Genomic DNA, 7,391 nt, shown 5'->3' with positions numbered 1-7,391 from the left:
TGTTTTGTTTTTCTGAAAAGTAATTATTTCATCTTCCTTTTTGGTAGATATTCTTACTTCATTAGAAATCTAACCAAATTAATTTTTTTGCTCCACTCCAAAAATGTGGCTCCATTGGCTATTGACTTGCATGGTTTCTGCTAAGAAATGAACCTGGCTTTTTGTAGAGTTGAAGTAGAAACAGTGAATTGACCCAACCTACTATCTCTTGTCTAACATCAGAAGCATCAGCAAGCTTCTGCTGGAAGTTCATGGGTCTGTGAATATTTGCAAAAGGGCATAAGGCTCAGAACTAAGTGGTTCAATAATCTGTAAATCATTTATGCACGAGAAAAGAAAGAATCAAAGCCCGTGAATTGTGGCATATACTAATCAATGAGAGCTCTGAAATTTTAACTGGAGCAAAGAATGTAGAAGTGATAGAGGAGTCATCTGGCCAGCGGGAGGTACTCCCCAGAACAGATGCAGAGGGTTCCCCTTTCAATATCACAGCCAGAAAAATCACTAACATGTTACCATGTGTTTGTGGTGAGATAACACACCTTATTTTGGTAGCCTGACTAAATACTACTCTTCACCTGAGGGTTAAGAGTGCATTTTAGCCTGTAGAGTATAATCATAGAGTACAGACCTGAAATTGTCCATGGAGATCATACTGTCATTTGTGTGCTTTACAAATAAGGAAACTTCTAAAAAAAAAAAAGAAAAGAAAGGAAATGGAGGAAACTTCTCTGTATGTGAGAGCAGAGGGAACTTTATTACCAGGATGGGCTTTTGTGTGCAATTGAAGCATCCTTGCGGTTTGCACATGTGGTTTCCAGTTATCTGTTATTGGGCCTCAGCTACAGTGAGCTAATGGTGTTTAGCAGTAGCCATCAAATATCTTCACTCTTGTTGAGACCATGGTCTCAAATGCCTTAGAGGTTTGTATGTGCTAGTGCATCCCTTTCCACCAGTGCATTTCCTTATTCTCCAATCATGAAATATCGAACCCTTGGTCCACCACTTCCTGAGCATGGGTCTTCATTCTCCTACCACCAGACTACCCAAATATGGGGGTGGGGGTCCATTTCCAGCAAGGAAGTGAGCCATCCAGTGTCAAAATCTCATCTCCTTGCCCACTTTCTTAGACCATTTCAGATTTTAAATGTTTGATTCTCTAGTGCACGACACTAAATTGGCATTTTGAGTGCAAGATAATCAATTAGGGATTCATGTCTTTTTTTTTTTTAAAGATTTTATTTATTTATTTGGCAGAGAGAGAGATCACAAGTAGGCAGAGAGGCAGGCAGAGAGAGAGGGAGGCAGTCTCTCTGCTGAGCAGAGAGCCCCATCCCAGGACCCTGAGATCATGACCTGAGCTGAAGGCAGAGGCTTTAACCCACTGAGCCACCCAGGCACCTTGGGATTCGTGTCTTTTAAAAGAAAGAGAAAGGGAGAAAAGGGACATGGAATTGTGATATCAGAGCAAGAAAGCCTCGGGCAACCTGGCAGAGGGCTCCAGATGAATTCTGCCTGCAAAGTTGTCCAAATCAGGTTGGAACAGCTGGATTTTGTATCCCAGCTTCATTCAGTCACTGGGTACAAGTGGCCCCGGGAAGAATGTGACCTTGTGGCAGATGGACTTCTGCAGAGAAGATGGATCCAGAAGGAAATGACAGCTGGCAGCAGTCTACCAATCCTGCACCCCAGAGCTAGGTAGCGATTTCTTCCTTGAATGGAGGATTTGATGAAAGAGCTTCACATCTACCACAGTAATAGGAAAGCAACATTATAACTCAATTAGGGCACAGCTCTTTAATACGAGAATATCATGAAGCTGCCATAGAGAAGCATTGTCAGTGAGGTTTCTTGCCCCACAGAAACATGGAATCGAATCTTATGAAAGGAAATATAATGCTTTCTGATTTTCAAACGTGGTCTATTAATCTAAGTAACAGACTAGGAATATTGAACATTTCTGAACAGAATTTCATGCTGAATTCTTAAACATTTTCAGTCATCTAATCAGAAAATCATTCATGTTGCCCCCATGCTTAGGAATATGGCTTGATCTGGCAAATATGGAGGGTAGAGAGAATAGACCTAGATTTCCATATACTTGGAACTTTTAGGAAACTGTAGGTGTCCTCAGGACATTGAGCTGTTGGTTGGAGTAGTGATGTCCAGGTTGCCAGTATGCAGCTTAAAAATTAAGGTAAGAGATGTCAAAAAGGAAGTTGGTTTGGTGCTACCTGCTTCCTTCCCAGGACCCTGAGATGCTAAACTGACTGGATTTACCTTTTGCCCCCTAAATCCTTCTAGTGATCCAGAACGTTTTCTTTACCATGAATTCACTCTAGACTTTGTGACCATAGCAAGCGGAGTCATTCATATTTACCATATAAAGACTAGAAAGAAGTTTTCCACAGATTTACACTTGTTATAGGTGGTAGCCTGGCAACCCAGAGGCCAGCCTCCCCCTAGTCTCCCAGGGGTTCTTCCTCAGTGGTCTATCCATTTCCTGGGGAGAATAGGTTACATTTAGCCCAGAGATAGAAGATTGAAATGAGACTCCGGGGAGCAGATAATTTCAAACATTAAAATAATCCATGTATGTGATCCATTGAATTTGACCATCATATGGAAATTGTAAAAACCTCATCCATTCATCCATTGAAGGGCATCTTGGTTCTTTCCATAGTTTGGTGACTGTGGCCATTGCTGCTATAAACATGGTCCATATACACTATGGAGTATTATGCCTCCATCAGAAAGGACGAATATCCAACTTTTTAGCAACATGGACGGGACTGGGAGATTATGCTGAGTGAAATAAGTCAAGCAGAGAGAGTCAATTATCATATGGTTTCACTTATTTGTGGAGCATAACAAATAGCATGGAGGACAAGGGTTATTAGAGAGAAGAAGGGAGTTGGGGTAAATTGGAAGGGGAGGTGAATCATGAGAGACTATGGACTCTGAAAAACAATCTGAGGGGTTTGAAGTGGCAGGGGGGTGGGAGGTTGGGGTACCACGTGGTGGGTATTATAGAGGGCACAGATTGCATGGAGCACTGGGTGTGGTGAAAAAATAATACTGTTTTTCTGAAAATAAATAAATTAATTAAAAAAATGTAAAAACCTCAACATGAAATTCGAGAACATGCAACCAAGACACTGTGGTATTCTGTTTATAGTCGTGTGTATTGTTGTGGGGATGGTTTCATCTCTTGCTCTGTTTGTTTTACCATTTTGCATGTATGTTGGTACAAGATAAGATAAAACCTAATTAATTGCATTCCCAGTTATGTATATTCACCAAAGCAGACTTTTGTGGAGCGTAGAGACACACACATGGAGCACAAAATATAGGATACATCCCTTTGTAATTGATATTCTTTTATTGGTTTACACCATGGATTAAGAAACAGGCCACTCATCTAGATGCCAATAACACATTCTCCTTTGGTTGGTTGCACTTTACAACTGAGCAACCTTGAGCATTCCCTCCAGATCAGTCTTGTAGTTTTTTGTTTTTCTTGCTACGCTAGCTCATGGGCTTCGCTAGTCAGAATTTCCTGGTTGTACTATTTTCCTTGTTATTGCTCAGTGATATCCTTTTTTGCTTATCACCTTGTCCAAGGCAGTCATGTAGTTTTATCTGGTTCTGGAAGACTTCTGACTGCTTTTCAGAGCAACTGTGGTCACAGGGACACATCTTCTATCCATTCTTTGATTAAGCTAAGCACCTCGACTGTCTCAGAGACATGGTTATTGGTCACTGTCCTCCAATTGGCACTGTGGCCAGGATGGACCCACCACTGTTGGTGGTGTATTTTCAATCTTCTGGGCTCTTCTTTGGGTTCTCACTTCCCTTCCCTTTGGTCAACAGCAAGGGCATTCAACCCAATTAAGGGCCAGCTGCAGAGGTTTCTGGAAAGAGACACGGAAGGATATCTGCTCTAAAAAACCATAGATAACCAGCTCTATAATCTTCTGATGCTTCCTTTCTCAAACGTTCCTTCCACCCACCATTTCCTGCTACTGTGCTGAATGTTAAAACACTGGCTCACGTGCAAGAAGGAACCTTTAAGTCCAGATGCCTTATCTAAGCATTTTTTTTTCTCAAACAGAAGCAAATGTATTATGTATTTTAATTTTGTGACAGACTGGGTCCATGAAATTTTGTTACTTTATCTTGTTCCTTAACACTGATACTTTGTTGCTTTTTCAGATCATCTGGATACAAAAATGTATGAACTTTTTTTTTAATTGAAATTGAGTTGACACATAATGTTACATTACTTTAGGGTGAAAAATGTATGCACTCTTCACAACAGTTCCATCGTTTTGGAGTTAGAAATTCCATCTGGAAGAGGACAGTAGTCCCAGAGCTCTGCAGGGAGTAGGATTTGACTGATTTTGATGAGAAAATGGATTCCTTGATGAAGTAGAAGCTCCCGCAGGAAGACCCGTAAAGCCCAAATACCTTACAGTTCTTGTTACCCCTCTGTGGTTTTGTAGGAGGATATTTTTGTAGCTTTAATATGATGCCTTAATGTTGAATGATTATACCAATTATTTGGTATCAACTGTTTTGGAACTCATGTTATGGTTTTTAAAAATTTTTTTTCAAAGATTTTATTTATTTATTTGACAGAGAGAGATCACAAGTAGGCAGAGAGGCAGGCAGAGAGAGAGCGGGAGAAGCAGGCTCCCTGCTGAGCAGAGAGCCTGACGCGGGGCTTGATTCCAGGACCCTGAGATCATGACCTGAGCCGAAGGCAGAGGCTTTAACCCACGGAGCCACCCAGGTGCCCCCTCATGTTATGGTTTTACAAAGAGATGCTGAGATGAGTCTTCATGCTCAAAGAAGGGCAAGGGCTGGGATCAAGTCATTGATGACATTGAGAAGATCGCCCTGTCATAACAAAGATGGACAGGTAGATGGAGAGAGAGAGATGGGTGGGTGGGGGCAGAAAGAGAGGCAGGATAGTTAGATAATAGATAGTTATCTTTGATGATAGATCAAACTGACAAATGCACAGGGCTCAACTTTAAAAACGTGCAGGTCTCATTTAGGTCAATGTTGGATCTTAACTTGGTGGTTATCCTATGTGCTAAATATAAAAGCTAAATACTAATTCCAGTTATCTCCTGAAGCACCTTTTAGGTTTATGATAAAAGTAAAAACAAAACAAAACCAAAACCTCCCAAAAAACCACAAATGGTGATTGATTTGAATATAGCCCTAAACAATCTATTTGCTAATGTAGATTAAAGATTCAAAATTTGGAATTTTGAATCCTGTGTCATCTGAGATGACACTGGCTTCTTTCTAGCTACGTGGTTGAGAATAAAGCCCTAAAGCCAGTAATCTTACTGAGTCTAGTGTCCTTAGTCTTATTTACTCACTTGAGAAACCTCAGGTGGAAGTTTTGTAAACCTCAAAACCCTTTATGCAAGTTTTCTATGGAAGCAGAATGCACATTCAAACAGTGTATGACCTTGAGACACAAAGTGATTTCCATTAATTCCTAAAATCTTCACTGGTAGAGAGGTCACAGACTAGTGAGTCTCTGATCTGTTCTCTAAGGACAAGAAGTCCACAGAACAAAACATTCTCATTTTAACAGAATTTTCCCACCGTTGACCTCTCCTTTACCTTAGGGCCTATATATCACAGGACAGAAGGGGCAAGTGTTTGCAGAACACTCTGAAGTGAAGTCCGTTCCTACTGCAGGCCGCACTCAAAGATGTCAGCCTTCCCTGTGGAAGTGTTCCACAATATTGCTAGATGATGAATGTGGTGCCTCTGGAGTCCACAAAGCCATATTGGTACTGGTATTCTATTGGTAGAGGATGAAAGAGTGGTAATTCGTCTTTTACTTTGGAGGAGATATGCTGAGCACCCCTGACCGCTGGACCCAGAATGCCTTCAGTGATGTCATGGGGTCCTCATCCTCAGAGGATTTGTCCTCTACTCTCTGGAGCATTTTTGTCTTCCCCATATCACCAGTGGTGCCCTAGTCATCTCTCCTCGTCCTGATAGATCAGCATGATGTTATCAATGTATCAATATGATGTTCTGGGAGATACTCTAGATCTCTTAGACTCTAACAGAGGCAATTAACATAACCCTGAGGCAAAACTACCAAGGACTATTACTGTGTAACTTACCAGAATATAAACTCTTTTCTAATCAGAATAGAAACGAATCACTAGCGGAATATCACAGACCTGTTCCAGGCACAGATTCCATGTCTGACAAAGCAGCTGTCGCTGCCTTTTGAAGCTTCCAGTGATCTGGTTGCTCTTCAGGATCCATCTGGTTTCTGGAAGGATAAGACTGGTAAATCAAATGAAGATGTGGTAGATAACACACACCTCCTTGTGTTCTGTATGTCATTAATTATCTCTAATTTTCCCCTCCTTAAGATGCAGTATTGTTCTTGATTTAGTGTCTTGGCTTGGGGTGGGTTGAGGGAATTGAACTGAAGTGTCCACTTTCCCTTCCCCATTATGTGAGACTTCTTACCCAACAAGCTCAGGACCCAACATGCTTCTAAGTAGACTGTGTAACATTAAGTGTGTCTCTTGTAATCCCTAGAGCAATCGCTAAAATTACTACACAAATATATACGGTCTAACATCACAGCGGGTAAATTGGAATACTTAAAACTTTCAGATAAGACAAAAGAAGGCAGAAATGAGAAACAGAAGAATGAAAAGCAGAGAAAACACATAACAATGTGGCAGACCTGAATCCTGAAATATCAGTAGTTAGGTTAAATGTAACTGGTCTACACACACCAGTGAAAAAGACATGTGTAATCAGATTGGATTTAAACAAACAGGGGTGCCTGGGTGGCTCAGATGGTTAGGCGTCTGCCTTCGGCTCAGGTCATGATCCCAGGGTCCAGGGATCGAGCCCTGCATCGGGCTCCTTGCTCATCAGGGACTCTGTTTCTCACTCTCTCTTCCCACTGTCTGCCCTGCTTGTGCTCTCTCACTCTGCCAAAAAAAAAAAGAAAAAAAAGGCGGGGCACCTGGGTGGCTCAGTGGGTTAAAGCCTCTGCCTTCTCCAATGAAGACATACAAATGGCTATCAGACACGTGAAAAAATGTTCATCATCATTAGCCATCAGGGAGATTCAAATTAAAACCACATTGAGATATCACCTTACACCAGTTAGAATGGCCAAAATTAACAAGACAGGAAACAACATGTGTTGGAGGGGATGTGGAGAAAAGGGAACCCTCTTACACTGTTGGTGGGAATGCAAGTTGGTGCAGCCTCTTTGGAGAACAGTGTGGAGATTCCTCAAGAAATTAAAAATAGAACTTCCCTATGACCCTACAATTGTACTCCTGGTATTTACCCCAAAGATACAAATGTCGTGAAAAGAA

This window comes from Mustela erminea, chromosome 18 (genome assembly GCF_009829155.1).
Source record: "Mustela erminea isolate mMusErm1 chromosome 18, mMusErm1.Pri, whole genome shotgun sequence".
Lineage (NCBI taxonomy): Eukaryota > Metazoa > Chordata > Mammalia > Carnivora > Mustelidae > Mustela > Mustela erminea.
This window is presented reverse-complemented; position numbering follows the sequence as displayed.